Below are 19,806 nucleotides of genomic sequence, written 5' to 3' on the forward strand. Positions count from 1 at the left end.
TCAAATGCAACGCAATCGAACAACCAGAGGCCGTTTCCACCTCATTCTGACACAATCTGCACAACGGTTCCGAGCTAATAAGCCCTCCACCTTGTACAGATGACTATTCCCTATGTGTACTGTGTAAATGTATTTGGGTGTAACAGTATATGTTGCTCATGTTCATGTTGTTTGGCTGGGATATCCGCAGGGGCGCCAAGTACTCTGAAGAAGTGGTTAATCCACTTCCCCCTACGGGGATGATCAACCAAACTTCTGTACCAACTGTGGACATAGTACCTAGACCAAACGGTTGACACGGAATCCCCATACTAGACTGAAAAGACAAGAAACTAACCAATGCTACAAACTTCTCGCCAGACTACTTGACGAACGATCTAACTCAACCTAAATAGCAAAAGACACATATAGCTATTGCAATCTATTTAGTCATATGGCATCGAAGTATGGAGATCGACTAAACCGTTTCAACTCAATGCGCATCCAGCCTTTACAGTCAAAAATACTTCGTAAACTTCTTAACGCTCCGTTCTATAGTTATTTCTAACCTCACCATCCATAATGATCTCAAAATCCCTTTCGTTAAAGATCTTGCGAAAACACGTTTTCTCAAATTTCATTCCTCTACATCAGCTCATCCTAACCCTCTAATCGAACACTTATCTTCTTCCGCAATACCAGGTAATCCTCAAAGAATATTGAAGAGAAGATGGCCCAGCGATCTACTCTTCATCATGAGAGCAGTATAGTACTGCATATAGATAATGGAGCGACACCACAGGGAGCTTCTTCGATCCAAATTCCTGATATTATTTTATCTTACATAACACGTGCAGTTGAAAATTTCAATAAATAAAAGTTTTTTAAAAAAAAGAATCAGTTGAAAGGTCAATTTTGCAGACCAGTTTTTAAGTTTCAATCATGGGTTTGTTGTTGTATATTCAAGAACCATTTTTTTTTTAGAAAGCCCCAAGAACTCCAAATGGAATATTTGTGACACATTTCAAAATTTGTCACCCTTATTGGTTCCGAGATTTCATTATAGTGATAGAAAGTTCCTTAATTATCACAAACGGATGTTCTAAAGTTATTTGCAAACTGATTGCCCAATCTAGTTAACATAGCTAAATTTAATGTAACAGGATAAGTCACTCATACTAATAATTACCTTTTACATTCACTAATCAGAAATTAATATTTTAAATAAAATTAAATTAGACTCGGATTAATTTTAAGTTGAAGTTAAATAAAAACATTGTTGTCTTTCTAAAACTTGTAGTACATAATTATTTTTCCCACATTTAGCATTAACGACAAAATGGTTTCTACCTACGTTTGTAACACTTGAATGACAAATAGTAACTTTTATATCGCTAATCTGTTTGTTTCTTCATTAACAGCGCTGATTGCTGGACAAGTTTTGTTTATCATAAACATTATAAAAATAACTGTACATATATGCAATCTTGTCAGAAATGAATGTTTACTGATATTATTCTGTTAAGGTTCGCTGAATAGAAATGCAGGTATGGGATCGTAATAACGTGTACGTGAAAAATATCAGGGACGTTTATATTTAGGCTTTATAGAGTAAGCCAAATACTCTACAAAATTCAAAATACAAAAGTCAAAATTATAGCTGCTCTCAGATTTTTTTTGTTTGCTTCTAGGAGCTTTTTACAGCTCACTATTGGTCCAAATTGGGATGTAGTTATTCTTACGAGTGAACTAAGGTGTTCATTCGTCAACACTATTTCTTGACACAGCTTTTTCTAAGTTTTATCATTGGAAAAAGTAATGATATATTAAAGATGCAAGCATTGCACAAATTCTCTGAGCATTAGATAATAAATTTGAAAAACTGGATTTCGGCAAGCCTTTGTAGAACTCTAATTTTGGATCATTTACAAAATAATTGAGATGATCATTAGATTGGAATTCAAATAATTGACAGCAGCAGTTAAGGTTTCGCTACTTCACAGTTTAAATTCGCAATGTAACCCCAATTTTTCAACTCGTATTAAAAACTTGAATTTTTACATTCGCAAGTATAATTGTTATTTTTAATTATTATTATAAAATATCTGACTGGCCGGATTGAACCTTTCACTGGGCTGGAGTTGGCTCATCACTGTATTAAAGCATCAGATTAAAAAAATAAATAAATCAAAAACTGGTCTCACCTTCACCTAGAAGTAAGTAACATCATTCCAAACAACTGTTTTTACAGCAGAAATAAGAGTATAGAAACCTCCCTGAAGAAGGTTATGCCACTTCTTTATTTTTAACATAAATGCAGCCATCATGATGTACGATACTACAGGAATCTGGAAAGAAACACAAATTTATAATCTTTTGGTTTGTTAAACAATTCGGAAGGTAAACTTTATGTTATAATCTCCTTAACAAAAACTTACAGTTTAAAAAGTTAAGTATAAGGGTTGATTAAACGCCAAAAGGTACACAAATCAGCAAGTACCCAACATTTCATTCAAGCTTAGTTGATATAATTTAAGTAATTTTGCTGCATTAACTTTTCCTTCACATTTTTTAGAATTTATTAGATGTCACAGACCCTTATGCTGGCCAGTTCGTTCATAATATTATTTGGTTATAATTATGATAAAATGTATATTATATCTTCGTTTTTAAATAGGTACTTTATTTTAACTCTATTCCAAATTATTCTTCTGATTTATCTTTAATATGCCCTTTATTCTGAAGTCGTCACATATACATGCATGTTAAAGTAGAAAAAGACTAAGTTAGAGTCGGCTACTGTTTAAATTTGAATCACGGAGGATTTAAAACAATATTTCAGACTTGAATTCGTCTTACCGAAATATTCGTGAGCACAAATAACACACAGTTATAACAAGTAGATTATTCAACAACAATTATTCATTTCTCAATTGTAATTTAATTTTACTTATAGTAAAATACTGGAATAATTAGCTGTCCTAAAAGTATGCAATACTTATTTATTTTATATTACATAACATATATATAACATTGTGAGAAGAACAGCTACATTGAGAGTGTGATTGAAGAAAACTATATTATTTGCGATAGAGCCAGATAATTATTACCTATTATTATAAACGTTTGACTACTACATAAAATAACAATTACTTTAATCGAAGAATGAACTTAAACCGACGATTTTTATTAAAAATAAAATAATCGAAATCATTGATGTATGTTGGTGTAAGCATTTTTTTAAAAAAGTTTTTAAATTTTGTAGCCTCGTAATTTTTTTTATTTTTTATAACGTTTTCTTTTTAACCTGTAATTAATAGTTTGATTATTATAGATTAATAGATATTAAAGTCAATCTACAGTGCTACTTGAACAAATATTTTGTAGATGAAAATGGCCAGCATAAGGGTCTGTGACATCTAATAAATTCTAAAAAATGTGAAGGAAAAGTTAATGCAGCAAAATTACTTAAATTATATCAACTAAGCTTGAATGAAATGTTGGGTACATGCTGATTTGTGTACCTTTTGGCGTTTAATCAACCCTTATACTTAACTTTTTAAACTGTAAGTTTTTGTTAAGGAGATTTTTGTACCTTTTGGATAGATTTTCATTTTTGTCTATTTTGCTAAGTTACATATCTGCTTTACTGTTTTTTTAAAATTTGGAATAAGCAATTCTATCATTATAACCTGATAAGGTGTTAAGTAGGAACCGTAACTACCACTGGAGAGATCTTTTTAAAGAATGATTATAGTTGCGGTCCCCAAACCATCCTCAATAACCATTTTTTTGAGAAAGCCTTTTTATATAAAATAGGAAGGTATTTGTACGTAAAAAGCAAATTTAAACTGCGATTTCAGACCTTCCTTTTAAGAGGAGTAAGAAAAATAAACGGGCGATTACAGTACTTCTCCCTAAAAGGCAAAGAGGCAAAGATTTTGAATCGAACGACAATTCATTAATGTAAATAGGTTCACCCATTGATAATTTTAACGATTGCAGTACTTCCTCTTAGTAGGTGTAAGAGCATGATGGCACTTCACAGCCATGTAGAGGAGCTTTAATCACTTCTTCGTGCTAAATTTTATCAAAATCGGACAAAGCGTTATAGAAATATTGGTAATAATAGTTTTAGAAACGGCCTTACTTGGGTGGGGCAAACTCCCCTCCATATGAGGCATAGCGACGAGACTTAAAGTGCAAATCTGTACAAAATTTCGATTCGAATGACACTTCATTCATGAAAATCAGTTCACGTGTCGATAATTTGAAACGATTGCTATACTTCCCCTTAACTAGTGTAAGAGCAGATCGTCGCTTTAATGTTACATAGGGGAGCCCTAACCCCATCATCCTACCAAATTTTATCAAAATCGGGCTAAGATTTACAGAGTAATTAGTAATAATAATTTTGAAGGGGGCCTTACATAAAGGGGGCTAACTCCTCTCCCATTCGGTGTACAGCGTCGAGACCCCCAAAAGGCACATCTACATAAAATTCCGAATCGAATGACACCTCATTTATGAAAATCGGTTCACGCGTTTAGGCGCTACGTAGTTTACAAAAAAGGTAACAACAACAAGAAGAAGAAGAAGAAGAACAAGAACAACAACAATTTCTGAAAATGCCGTTTTTGCTCATTTTCAGCAACTTTTTTCTCGAAATCTATTAGGTCTGGGTGGTTGCAAAAAATTTCAGTTATAAAGGAGGGTTTGCTCTATATTTTAAAGAAAATTTGGGAATTTTATCTTTTATAGAAAAAGAGAAAAAAATTGTCAAAGTTGGGTGTTTTTTAACGTTACGCTTTTTCGTGCACTTTTTGACGATCAACCCTTATACAACTGTCCTACCGGACAGTTTTAATTACTATATTTTAATTTGATCAGTCTAAAACCTTGGTTTTTCAGTAACTCAATTATAATTTGTTCCAATTATCAAATATAAGAGGCAATAACAAACTTAAGATTTGTTCATTCTGAAAATGGAAATTATTCAGTTTTAATAAGTTAAAATAATAAATAAATAGTTATTATTTTGTACGATGAATATTTGTGCAAATTTCACTTTGATTGTGTAATAATTTGGTTTAAAAATAGACAAAACAAAATTATACTAAAGGTTTACATAAAAATGAGCTTAGACAAACAAACCTAGTATAATTAATTTTTATTTTTTTTATACTTTCTCTTACTCTACAATAGAAGGTACCTATTGCGATCGTGCGGATTATCTAAGTTTTCTGCAGAAATATCTGTTTGGAGAGCCCCCCCCCCCTGAGATTGAAAAACGAGATTTTCACAAACTTAGGATATGTTGTGAGTAGCAGTAACTCAAAATCACAAGAAGTAAAAAATTTTCTTTTTCGAATCGCCGCTACCATATGGGACCTGGTAATAACGGCTTTTATGGATGGACAAAATCATCCAAGCAGTTCCAATTAGAAATTCCACTTTACTGAATCATTTAAATTTCTTCCCAAAAATCTTGAAAAATCTATTAAGCGAAAGTGTCCAACAATTTCTGAATAAATTTTGTAGCACAAATTGTCATATAGATTTCGTTAAGATAAAATCATAAGATGTTCGGACTTTATTATTTTTTCTTCTTCTTTCTTCAAAAAGTAAAGTAATCCCCTATTTTTTTTTTGAGGCGGGGCTTAACATCCAACTACCAATTAGGTGTCGTGGGCGGGGGCGGAACCAATTTTTTCCAACAAATAAAAAGTAAATAAATACGCGGGATTCGAACTGGGGATCTCCCACTCACAAAGCCACACCCTTAAACCACTAGACCAACACCTGCCCCTATTCTTTCTTTATATTTATTAGGTAGGCTTAGTTATCAGTTATTATTTTTTTTTATCAATGAGATGGTATTAAATGAACACTTACAATTAAACAAATATGAGATTGAATTATTTTTAACATGTCTCGTATAACAGCCACACTGTATTGCTCTGGATTTAAATTTCGTTAAAAATATGGTAAGTTCCGCAGTGCTGCATAACATGATTTGATTTTATCTGTAGTACCTCGGATTTTTATGGTATCCCCTAACCGGTATTGGTATTCCATCCATTATTTTTTAGATTAATCAGATTGGTTTAGAGCAGTGGTTCCCAAAGTGGTCCCTACGGACCCCCTGGGGTCCCCGGTATCATTCAGGGGGTCCGTGGAAAATTAAAATTGATTTGGGGGTCCCTGAACAACGTCAGGGGGTCCGCGCAAGGTTCAATATAAAATAATAAAACTGTGATCCATTATTATTATTATGGAAATTAGAAACTAACAAGGTGACCAATTAGATTTAATCAAAACTAAAAGCGTAATATCTGCGTTTGTTGCAAAACGTTTTCTGTAACAACAAAACTTGGGAAGAGGAGAACGTTCTCAGTTTCCAGATCTTTTGAAATTGCAAAATAGAGATGAAGATTTGGTAGCTTACTGTCGAACACTTAACGGCTCTTCATGCAGACCTGATCCAAAGATTACTCGTGGGGATTTGCGGTTGCTACTCACAAACATTGAGCCGGATATAAATACACTCATAACATCTCATCACGTTCATCCAAATTATTAATTTTGTTAGATTTTATTTTAAACAAAAGTTATAATTTCAATAAATACTTCTTCAACAAAATGCTTTTTTAAATTTGTAATTTTTATACTACGCATTTATGTAGCTTTTTCACTTTGGGGTCCGTGGGCAAGTTTTAACTATAAAAAGGGGTCCATGGGTAAAAAAAGTTTGGGAACCACTGGTTTAGAGATTTTGACTTCACTTAAGTTACACTAGCAGAATTAAATCACCAACTGTCTCTAATCTATATCCTAAGGATGGATGAAAAGCCGAAACCGATCTAGGAATACAATAATCATTCGTTAAAATGTTTGTTTACACATAATTTTGAGAAAGTTTAACCAAGATAAAATTTTAATTTTGAGTACATGAAGGAAAGTAAATTTCTCTTTATATTTAACACTTGCCACACATTTGTCTAGAATCCGGTTTAAAATTAGAACTAACTTTTCCGATTTCCCCAGTATTGACTAAATCACGTTTGTTATAAAAATGTACGGAAAATGTTTTCCAAAATTTACTTAAATATTTACGAAAAATTCTTGATAATGTTTTTTAAGTTACCAAATTTTATTTTATCTTTATTTAGGAAGAAGAATTTATCTTTAATCTTCTTACAAAACTTGACTTACCTTAGTCACTTTTTAACTTAACTAATCCTCTTTTATATTTGAATTAATTTGGCTTCAAAGACTGGTTTACTTGAAAGAGGCTATTCGCATCAATTTTGAGTTAATTAATTGAATTTGAACATTGTAAAACAGCAAAAATATTACACTCACTGAAAAAAAAAAAAAATAAAAACTTATCAGCGTACCAACGTTAAGATCTTCTGTAGAAAATTATTAACAATTACAATATGTTTACCTCAGAGGGAATTACCACAATTGATGTGTTAACAAATTACAATTGTTAATAAATGTAACGTAAACAATAAAACTATGTGTTACATCATCAAATCAATGTAAATTGTAATCTGTTTCTAAACTGTAATATGTTCCACAGCCATGTAGATTACATAGTCTCTAGTTCGAATTCTAGTCAATACAAAAATAAAATAAAAAAATAATGATTGAAATTGATATTAATCTTTTTTACCTTCTACCTGCGAGGAAATTTTGTTTTCAAATAAAAATATAAATAATTCAATCACTGAATACATTTGTAAACAACATTCTAGTAACCTTACAGTAACAGTTTAGTAACCTAAAGTCTGTTAAGGTAATTCTTAATAAATTCACAGAAGGGGACATTTAAATTCACAAATATATTAAATATTTATTTAGGCTACTACGAAGAATTATATTCTTCGCTTTAATATACTGAATTTAAACAATTGTTTATAATTATCCAGTTATATATTGAAGGTTCGCTTGTTGAAGTTTTAAAAACAAAACAGAAAACATTAAAGTAAGGTATGTAAGAGTCAACAACAAACTGTACGTTACGATGACACTAATTAAGAGAAAAAAATTTGGAACATCCGACTGAAAGAATAGTTCATTAAGACATCACAAGGGGGAGAGAAAGATAAAAGAGAAACTAAACTAGAAAAAGTGTGCCAGTCACCATTGTTGTTGTTGTAGTTCAGGGGAACTTCATTAAATTTCTTTCATCTCTCTCTGTGAAAAAGTGAAAGAGTTTTACAAAACTTAAATTAATTAATGTCAAAGGCTTTGTTTGGAGAGACTTATTTGGAGGGCTTTTTTTTTTTGTGAAGGCGTAAATTTGCAGATCACATTAAGGAGATTTGACTCCGAGAATTGTGTGTACAATAATCTTTCACCTACTTTTACTGGTAGTTTTGTAGTTTAATGACGTATTGATTCTTAGTACTTTTACGGTGCGTTCCACTAAGGCTGGAAACATAGTGGAGCGGCGCGCAAAGCGGCGATGATAGCGAAGAGCAAAGCGGCAAAAACAAAAACTAGAAATAGATAGAGTTGCTCTATCTTCGCTTTGCTCGCCACTATGCGCGGTCCCATATGATAACTTGTGTTTGATTTCGCCGCTTCGCTCTTCGCTATCAGCGCCGCTTTGCTCGCCGCTCCACTATGTTTCCAGCCTAAGCGACCACACAACGACCACGCTCACGACCGCGGTTTTGGCCGTTCCACTTGCTTGCGAGCGTTGCGATCGAAAACCCAAGTGGAATGGACTGTGGGCGTTTTAACCGTTCATGTAAACATTACATATGGCGGCCTCGAAAATAAGTTAGAAGCTTGAAGAGGTTATTTTTTAATTTTAACCCCGTTTATAAGCAGTTATAATAAACTTTATTAATTATTTGTAAAGTTGACTTATATTAAAAGAATATATATAATTCAATTTTTTATATTACATTTTAGTGGAGTATTTATAAAATTTACGTTTAAATAAAATATTAATTTTTTAGTAAACACTATTTCTATTTTCGTTCGTAAATACAATTATAAGTACTTCAATAAGAAAGTAGATTGTTGAATCATTGATCTGAGAGTTACGAGGGTCGTTTGAAAAGTCCGTGCAAAAATAAAAACTACTTAATTTTTGGGGGTAAACCTTTTTTATTTTTCAACATAGTCTCCTTTTAGGCTTATACACTTCGTCCAACGCTGCTCTAGTTTGTTGATCCCTTACGAATAATAGGATTTGTCCTGAAAAATAGCCATTCGTTTCTGCAATCACCTCCTCGTTTGAATAAAATCTTTTTCCCGCCAGCCATTTCTTCATATTGGGGAACAAATAGTAGTCCGAGGGAGCCAAGTCTGGAGAATAGGGGGATGTGAAACGAGTTGGAACCCTATTTCCATTAATTTTGCGACCACAACTGCTGAGGTGTGAGCTGGTGCGTTGTCGTGATGGAAAAGGACTTTTTTGTGGGCCAATCGTGGGCGTTTTTCTTGCAGCTCGGTTTTCAAACGGTCCAATAACGATGAATAATATGCACCTGTAATAGTTTTACCCTTTTCCAGATAGACGATGAGGATTATTCCTTGCGAATCCCAAAAGACAGTCGCCATAATCTTTCCGGCCGAAGGAACGGTCTTCGCCTTTTTTGGCGCAGATTCCCCCTTGGTAACCCATTGTTTAGATTGTTCTTTGGTCTCAGGAGTGTAGTGATGTATCCATGTTTCATCCACAGTGACGAAACGACGCTTAAAGTCCTGCGGATTCTTCTGGAACAGCTGCAAACCGTCCTTGCAACACTTCACACGATTTCGTTTTTGGTCAAGCGTGAGCAATCGCGGCACCCATCTTGCGGATAGCTTTGTCATGTCCAAATGTTGATGCAAAATATTATGTACCCGTTCATTCGAGATGCCCACAGCACTAGCAATCTCACGCACCTTCACTCTTCTGTCATCCATCACCATATCATGGATTTTATCAATGATTTCTGGAGTAGTAACCTCAACAGGGCGTCCAGAACGTTCAGCGTCACTTGTGCCCATATGGCCACTCCGAAAATTTTGAAACCACTTATAAACTGTTCTAATCGAAGGTGCAGAGTCACCATAATGTTTATCAAGCTTCTCTTTAGTAGTGTTTAATCAACACACGAAATTCTTTTTCGTCCATTTTTTGAAAATCACTCGACTTCCTCGATTCAAACGAATGCCAAACACAAAGAAATAGACCGATCTGGCTGAAACTTGGTGTGTGTTCTTCCAAGAGATGCTACTAACTAAACATAACCTCGATACGCGCCAGTAGTGCTATCTCTCTGACTTTGCAGGACTTTTCAAACGACCCTCGTATTTCAGATTAAATGCAATGTTTCCTGAGATTAGTTGTATGTTTGGTTACACAGGAAATGCGATTTTCTGGTAACCTTACTAGAAACATAACAATAATAGGCGCTAATAACCTCAGCTGTAGATGCGCCAAAAACAAAATAATAATAACAATAATAATTTCATTGAAGAAAGGAAAGACCTTCTGATCTTTAGTCAACGAAAGAAAACAAGACTAAAACTTAATAAAATTACTGTCTCTTCGACAAGACTAGAAACGCCCCATTGTATACTCGTGCTATCTCTGACAAAACAGTAAATCTCCTAGATTCGTACATTCCATAGTACATTAGAAAACATGTTAAACTAGATAATTGTGCGGTAAAATGAAAGTAAACTACTACATCCAGAAATAATATTTTGTTTTCAATTTTCCATTATAAAAACGATTGTCTACTATTTTCTCGTCAATTCAAGGTTTGTGCTTCTTGCGTATTATGTGAACAACAAGGGGAGTAATTTTCAAATTATTACGTAACTGTGACTATTAGTTCAATAATTGGAGAATAGATTTTTTTTTTTTTTTTAAATAATGTTGATGGCAGCATTATAGTTTTTATTATGCACCTCTAGCTCAACAATGACATTTTAGTTTTTTCTTATTTGTCCTTTACGTTTGTAAACTAATTACAATAGTAAATATGAGAAACGATAAAATAAATAATGATAATGTTCAATTGTGTAAAGAACTCGCCCACTGGTGAGTTAGTTATAACTAAGGAACGGATTTTTATGTATTTAAAAATGCCAAATATTTAATTAAAATATGCATTTATTTTCGTCAATTATGTGGAAAATATGTGATTTTCTTAAAATATTTTCTGGAATATTTAAGTAAAATGGACATTTTTTTTTTTATGAAAATGGATTTTTTTTGGGGGGGGGGCAAGTTATAATTATTTATACAAGAAAAGAACATTTTTACAATTTATAATAATTTATTAGGAACAAAATAATTTGTTTTTACAAGTTATAATGATTTATACAACAAAGAACATTTTTACTATTTATAAAAAGATGTGTTAAATTTTCAATTTTGAAACTTCACTCTTCGAAATTGTTTGCAACCACATGAAATTTCTAATGTTGGAACGTAAAGTGACGACGATCTGGGCGTAAGATGGACTTGTAACGACTAAAAGATCGTTCTACAGATGTTATAGGTGCCTTGCTGAAAGAAGTTATCTCGTTGGTTGTAAAGGGTACACGATGTTCTGAGGTGACTTCTGTTCCACTGATAATATCAGAAATCTGGCAGATGGTCTCCCACCCTTTGTTCTTGCTCAGTACTTCTACCAGTTTTTAAGTTTGTGGAAAGGGATATCTGCTCTAACCAAAGCCCGACACAGATCTGTACTCAGAGTAGACTTACTTGATGATGGAGATGTAAGGAAGGCTTGATGGGAGGTCCTCTCTTTCTTTCTGTTTTTAATCTCTATGTGCGATCCGGTGGCAATATGTTGGGTGACTTAGGAACGTTGAGAGCAAGAAACGCGCTTGTCACAAGCTGTGCAGTACAAAATGTCTCCATCACTTCGAAAAAGTTCTGCTGGAAACTCGCGAAGATATTTAGCAACCAGTTGTTTGTTTGAGGCCGATGTTCGGGGCATTTCACCCAAAAAAGAATACACTAAGTGACCGAACGAAATGAATTGGTCACTTCAACGAACGAGCCGAAAGAACAGACAACGTCAGACAACTTCAAAGAACTAACAAGTGCCCATCACTGTTTAGCAGCATTCTGTGTAAATTACAATAACCATTGTACCCATTGTGATTCACAGCCCTACAGTCTGTGGTTCACAGTTCCTGTCAACCACCTCCCAATTATGAAAATATGCCCAAAATGAAAAATGTGAAAAAATATGTACATATTTTGATTAAATATGTAGAAATATTTATTTATTTTAATCAAATATGTATAAATATGCGATAACATCCAAATATGTGGAAATATGTGAAATAAAAGTAGACTCAAACGGCTTAAAAAGTGTCAGTATGAATACTTCTAGTTGAAAAACGTCTGTAAATTGCCTAGAAAAAAATATGTAAATACATACGAATCCGTTCCCTAGTTATAACACATGCCAACTCTTCAGGTACTATGGAGACACAAAATCGTCTGGTTGGATTATGAGAAAGGGGCAGAGGAAGCACGTGGGTTATCCACTACACCAGTGGTCGCCAAACAGTCGATCGCGAGCTACCGGTAGCTCGCGGGGTAATTTTGGGTAGCTCACGGCCACGCTCGGGTTGACAAACCTGAGTTGCTTGTGGAAATTCTTTCAGACATAAGACAACAATTCGATCAACGATTCCAAGATTTTAAAAGCATATTGATTGTGGCACAATTCGTCAACTCTCCTTTTGCAGAGATCGATGCAGAAGATTTCTCAGCTTGTGTTGTAAAACATTTGGGTGGAGATCAGGCTGCAGTTGAAATGGAATTTGTCGATTTTCAAAATGATCTAAGAACCCTTTCTACCACTGCAAATATTTGGCCTCTAGTCCCCCAAAGAAGAATATCCAATTGTAGTTCAAGTTGCACTGAGGTTGAAAGCTATGTTCAGCTCTACCTACTTGTGTGAAGCATCTTTTTCAAGTATGAAGTTCATAAAAAGCAAATATAGAAACAGACTGACCGATGAACATTTGGACAACTGCATCAGAATGGCTGCTACAACATACTCTCCAAACTTCAAGAAAATACTTGATGACCAAAAACAGTCCCACTCCTCTCATTGAAATGTACATTTTAACTTTTTGTTACACTTACTGTCAGATATGTAGATTTTAATACTAGAAATGTATGTTTGTAGGCAATAAACGTGTGTTAATTCCATTTTGCGTACTTTCTTTCGTCCAGTATTCCTTGGTAGCTCACTAGAAGATTTATAAATGCTGTGCTAGCTCACACGTTCAAATAAAAAGTACGCATGCGTGATTTACTGGATCATATAGAGCAGGGGTGGGCCAACAAGTCGATCACGAGGCCTAGTTTTGGTCGATCGTCGATCGCTCGCAATGTTTGAGGTGGAATTCCGCTGTACCATGGACTTTAAAGCGATTTTAGAAGACAAAACTTTCTAGCAATAGTTTTAATGCATTCTGGGAATTTGCTAAGGTCATAAATACCTAGAATTCTGAGAGCCTGACACTATGGTCTCCGCTCATCCAGCTCAATACATTTCGACTTTCGTTACACTTGTCACAACGAGTAAACGCAACAGTTACGACTCGACTCATCGAAGAACACAATCAGTTACGATCGTAGCTTGAATATTTGGTAGTGTCATACGGTAGCTTCTTTTCTTTTGTATTAGCAAAAAGTAAGTCATATTATTCTTTCATTATAAATTTTCCTGGCCCTAAAAAAAAACGCGAAAGTGAAATATTGAAATCAAATTATCAGCCATAATGTGCATTTTTATAACAACTTTTTCATATTTACGAACAAATAGTACAACTTATACATTGTAGTTGATAAAAAAAAGAAGCTGTATTGTGGCTGTGTCATGGACACGGCCGTGTGTTGTACGTGAATACGTTTACGTAACGGGTTATATTTTTTATATAAAATATTTTTATTTATATATTTAGGATGAAATCAAGGAAACAAATAATTACTGTGTTACAATATAACTTTATTAATTATAGGTCTGTTATACGAAAAGTACGACACAAATGGCATACAAGATACATCGAGATTTCTGGTAAACGTTAAATCAATATAGGTATTACCTAACGTTGTTGGAGAAGTTTCAATATAAGACAAATTGAACTCGCTGAGCATGAAGTCGGGCAATGAACGGTTTTGTGAGACATCAACATTAAAGTCTCCAACTATCATAATTGGTGTAGTAAGATCAGGCTCGTAATCGGGTATAATTTTAGCGATGTTTTTGGAATATTTTAACAACGATCGTAACATAAAGAGTTTAATTTCTGCTAACGCTATGCCCAGATGGATATACACACACCCGAGTACGAATTTGAAGATGCCATTGGCCTTTTTCGTTTACTAGACAGTCATCACCAGCTTTTGCGTCTTTCATTTCCAAATAAATTTCCGAAATGTCAATGTTAACTCTATTACAATCAGTGAAGCTATTGATGTTGCGATATATGGCGACTCCACCGGCTTTGCGACTTTTACCATTCGATTGTTCTTGAGAAGCCCTTTCCAACCGTATACGATCTCTGTATTTGGTTTTGGCTTTTCGACGCGTAAAGGCCGACATTATATATTTTTGATAATATTTTTTTATTCTAACACCTTATTATATTTACTGTCACTATTTTTCACTAATGTTTTATATACAATCGATAGATTGTGACGACAGCTGACGATTAATACTTAAACGAACATCGTAGCTTCTCCGAGTCAAAAGTTACACTAATTGCAAATCTCGATACGCAGCAAAATGATCTCAAAATGGCGGCGCTTCCTCCTCCACCGCGCGCGATGTGTCACAGTCCTCGCTTATCGTAATGAATTCTTTGATCCTTTAGCTATCCAGTGGTCTAATTTAATTTTGGATATAGACGATAGATTCGAAACTATAATGCCAAACTGTATCCCCCGATTTTGTTATCATTAGATTTTTTGGATTGCCACCATATAATTCAAATTTAAAGACGTATTCACGTCAAAACTAAATTACATTTTAAGTTAGTAAAAATCTATCTTGAAAAAGTGTCGGAAAATAGAATTTTTTAGGTACCGTATGTACGGAATGCTGCCACCAAAAGTTGGGACTGGAAATTTATTTTCTTCATGAGCCTATACGAGAGTCGTTTAAAAAGTCCGTGCAAAGTCAGAGAGATAGCACCACTGGCGCGTATCGAGGTTATGTTTAGTTAGTAGCGTCTCTTGGAAGAACACACACCAAGTTTCTGCCAGATCGGTCTATTTCTTTGTGTTTGGCATTCGTTTGAATCGAGGCAGTCGAGTGATTTTCATAAAATGGACGAAAAAGAATTTCGTGAGTTGATTATACACTACTTTATGAAAGGCAAAACGCCTCAGGAGACTAAAGAGAAGCTTGATAAACATTATGGTGACTCTACACCTTCGATTAGAACAGTTTATAAGTGGTTTCAAAACTTTCGGAGTGGCCATATGGGCACAAGTGACGCTGAAAGTTCAGGACGCCCTGTTGAGGTTACTACTCCAGAAATCATTGATAAAATCCATGATATGGTGATGGATGACAGAAGAGTGAAGGTGCGTGAGATTGCTAGTGCTGTGGGCATCTCGAATGAACGGGTACATAATATTTTGCATCAACATTTGGACATGACAAAGCTATCCGCAAGATGGGTGCCGCGATTGCTCACGCTTGACCAAAAACCAAATCGTGTAAGGACGGTTTGCAGCTGTTCCAGAAGAATCCGCAGGACTTTAAGCGTCGTTTCGTCACTGTGGATGAAACATGGATACATCACTACACTCCTGAGACCAAAGAACAATCTAAACAATGGGTTATCTGCGCCAAAAAAGGCGAAGACCGTTCCTTCGGTCGGAAAGATTATGGCGACTGTCTTTTGGGATTCGCAAGGAATAATCCTCATCGACTATCTGGAAAAGGGTAAAACTATTACAGGTGCATATTATTCATCGTTATTGGACCGTTTGAAAACCGAGCTGCAAGAAAAACGCCCACGATTGGCCCACAAAAAAGTCCTTTTCCATCACGACAACGCACCAGCTCACACCTCACAGCAGTTGTGGTCGCAAAATTAATGGAAATAGGGTTCCAACTCGTTTCACATCCCCCCTATTCTCCAGACTTGGCTCCCTCGGACTACTATTTGTTCCCCCAATATGAAGAAATGGCTGGCGGGAAAAAGATTTTATTCAAACGAGGAGGTGATTGCAGAAACGAATGGCTATTTTTCAGACTTGGACAAATCCTATTATTCGGAAGGGATCAACAAACTAGAGCAGCGTTGGACGAAGTGTATAAGCCTAAAAGGAGACTATGTTGAAAAATAAAAAAGGTTTACCCCGAAAAATTAAGTAGTTTTTATTTTTGCACGGACTTTTCAAACGACCCTCGTATACAGAAAAGTTGGCCACCCCTGAAGATCATATACGGTACATTCTTGGTGTTTTGATCAGTAAAAACATATGTTAGTTCACTACAGCCTTTTTTTTTTAAACACCCTTCATTAAAAGTGCATAGTTTAAAAAGGAAAAATTATAAGTTAGAAATTTGAGAATGGAATAAGAAAAAAAATGGTATGAATTTTGAAAACCAATATTTGAGTTTAATTTTAAGTTTCTAGATCCACACAATTAAAATGAATAAGCAAATTCCATGCATAATAGTTTTTCCTTAAATTCTGATAAAAGGTTTGATTGACAAGACATGCATTGCTATTTCTATCTCACTTCTTTATTACTGCTTATTCATTTTTTTATCTCATTTCAAGTATTTATTTTAAAAGAAAAATAAAAACTGAATGATTCAGCTAAAAAACGATTCAAAAATAAAAATAAAAAATAATTTTTTTCAAAAGTGCACAATCAGTATAGAAAGATGAAGGCTAGTAAGATGTTTTTTAAGTGAATGAATATTATAAGTCATAAAATTAAATTATTTTATGAACAGTCACTTTCGCTTAGGCTAAAGTTTTCTAAAAAAACACTGCCAGTACTGCTTTTTGGGATAGATTTATAAATAAAAACTGAGTTACCTAGAAATGTTATGGTTAACCTTTCGTTGTCACGAAAAAAAGTTGTTTTTAGCAGGAAATATTTTGTATGTATTGGTGAGAGGGCAATATCCGGTTAGGAAAAAAAAAAAATCTAATTAAAAGTGGTAAACATAAGTAGGTTCTTGATTTGTAGAACAAAACTTCTGAAAATAACTATATTTTTCTTTGTAACCAAAGATTCACCAGTGGTCGGCAACGTTTCTTATAGGGTAAAGTCCGGGTGAGATGGCCAATCAGGAGAGATGGCCAACAGCCGAAATTTAACCGAAATGTCGTCCGACGGCGCTGCGTGACCTCTCAAGTGATGGACATTCATGTCTGACAACAGTGAGTTCATTTTGGTCTGCGTCAAAGCGTTATTAATTAACTCAGAGAATAAAAACGTTATCGTCTCAACAAAAAATTTTATGATAGTTGCATATTGCGTGCTGCAGCGAATGTATGTGTCGAAAAGTTAGCGTTGTTTTCTACATATTAGGTAAGTACAATATACATTAATGAATCCTAACCTCAAAAAACTGTCAAAAATTATGCGTTGTGCTTTGTTTATCATGATGACCAACTCTTCCTAGCATTCGGGACAGATGGCCATACCAACAGTGGGGATAGATGGCCAAATATTTTTACTTTTTTTCTGTTATAGTTTGGCTCAGTTTCCAATTCACTGTAGAAAAATGCCAACTCAGCATAAAAGACAGAACACTAACCGCGGAAATTATATGGCAGAAAATTTGAGATCGAATTAACCCCACACCCAAAACTGTCGTCTCTGCAAGAAAACGAGCCAAGTCCGGTGCCACTTTATTAACTTCTCTCGAGCACATTGCTGTTGTGAAAAACAGAGTTGCAAAGAAATCCAAACCAACAAGAAATACCATCCCCAAAGAGAAAATTCTGAAAGTAAGGGATTGTCCGAAAAAGAAAACGCTCACCTTCCCGAAGTTCCGATGAAGAAGACGAAACAGGAATCGAATTTGAAGAGGAAAGTGATGCCATTTTTAGAAATCGATGAAACTGAATGTACAGGATATGCGGGAAGCTACAACAAGACCAGAGAAAAAAGATTGGTTGGAGTGCATAATATGCCGGAAGTGGTTCCGCGAAAATTGCTCTTCTTTTGCATACGCTTGCCAAAATTGTAGTAAAAGCGCATTTAAAAAGAAGAATAATCAGTAAATATTAAGTAACCATTCATTTCTTTCTGTTATTTTTACGTTTTACTAGCGCAATTTCATTTACAATATGTGGCCATCTCTCCCAAGTTACACTGGCCAACTCACCCAACCCAGCGGGGATAGATGGCCAACTGCTATTTTTTTTTTTTGTAAGAATAAAAAAACGTTTCCCTCAGCATTTTTTCTGAATTTTTTTCCTTATCTTATGTTTGTGAGCGTATGAGGTTTCCAAAAATAATAATAAAGTAAGCCTAGACCTGACCAAAATTTTGCAGACACCCTCCAAATAAAATGGTGGCCATCTCACCCGACTACCCTAAGTGGGAATGATTTTTCAAATTTTTTTTACAAAACTTTTTGCTGGTGGATCACATCACTTCTATTTTAGATTACAAGTTGTCACGTAGTACAGAAAATAAAATAAAATACAGATGGAATAATCCAGATAATTAAAAATTTATTATCACCAAATCCTAAATTATAACTTGAAAGAGATCATTAAATGTTAGCAAAATAGTACACGTTGAAACATGTACTCGCTTGCTTAATGATAGAATTACGCCACATTTTGCCACATATCTCAATACACAAGCACATTTAAATTCAATGAATATATACCAATCGTCGTAATTAAGATTTGTTTACTGGGTCCACTAGGTCATAGGTTACCGCTGGCCTACACCATCTTACTGAGAGCATCATGGGAAAATATTACATGAACTTTATGAATTTTAAGAAATAAGTCAATTTAGGTGAAGGTATTGCAAATTTCGTTATTTTCTAAACGTAATTGTAGTTTCCAATAATTTTTTAGCGTTTTAAACCTTTAACCAGTTAAGCGTGGAATTTAGTTTTTTTTTTAAAAAAAAAACCACAGTGTGCGGAATTAAAATCAGACAATGACGTGTATACACATCGAACGCAGCAGGGCAAAACAATCAAAAGTTTACAACGACATAATAGTCACTGCAAGCGACTTTTTCTGCAATCTCTGGGGGCTTGAGATTACCAGAGCATTCTGTGCTCATTCAAAAATCTTGCACCGCTTCACGTATGTATAGCTCGTTTTTTTTTGTTTTTTTTTATCTACGCCACCCGTAAGTCACGGCAGTTTTGCCATTCGACGTCGGGCTTCCCAGTACACTAATGCTTTTTTCCTGTAGATATCGTCCGATAAGATAAGACTTCTTATGTCCTCGATAGAAAGACACACGTCAAGGTGTTCGGAGGACATGTCTTCTCTTCCACACAGAGTGCAGGTCGGGTCCACGCCAACCCAATGCGACATAGGTGGGCCTGCAAATAATCATGACCCGTGAGCAGTCTGAAGCAGGAGGGTGATGACAGTTGCCTCCTCGTTGGTGCCCCCTGGATAACGCTAAACAACTGTCCCCGACGCCAAACAAAGAACCCTGCTCTAGTTAACTTTTAGAAGAGCTTTTACAAGGAAGAAAAGAGCTTTTTGAATTCTGTACTGAAATGAACTCATGCTCGTACTGAGGTCTGAACCTCTATCTAAGAGGTAAAAACGGGCATTGCACAAGGGTTTGTGAGCTTCTATTTGTGTGCG

The 19,806-nt window shown here is 34.8% G+C and overlaps 1 protein-coding gene and 1 long non-coding RNA gene across 6 annotated transcripts in view; one reads left to right on the forward strand and one right to left on the reverse strand.

Moving 5' to 3' along the window:
- Positions 1-19,806, forward strand: part of LOC141458380 (acyl-CoA Delta-9 desaturase-like) — a 98,723-nt gene that overhangs the window by 62,674 nt on the left and 16,243 nt on the right. The gene's annotated exons all lie outside the window — the stretch shown is intronic.
- The window catches only part of LOC141458386 (uncharacterized), a 94,334-nt gene that overhangs the window by 61,787 nt on the left and 12,741 nt on the right, over positions 1-19,806 (reverse strand). The window contains exons 1-3 of one of the 5 annotated variants that reach the window (XR_012460911.1): positions 7,430-8,224; positions 7,195-7,343; positions 2,184-2,327 (exon numbers count right to left, since the gene is read on the reverse strand). This is a non-coding gene — a long non-coding RNA (uncharacterized lncRNA). Of the gene's footprint in view, positions 1-2,183; positions 2,328-7,194; positions 7,344-7,429; positions 8,225-19,806 lie in introns of those variants that run through there. The other 4 variants (XR_012460912.1, XR_012460909.1, XR_012460913.1 and 1 more) reach the window with 4 other exon arrangements.

Source organism: Rhodnius prolixus, unplaced genomic scaffold, assembly GCF_049639745.1.
Source record: "Rhodnius prolixus isolate KJV_2025 unplaced genomic scaffold, Rpr scaffold_5, whole genome shotgun sequence".
Taxonomy (NCBI): Eukaryota; Metazoa; Arthropoda; class Insecta; order Hemiptera; family Reduviidae; genus Rhodnius; species Rhodnius prolixus.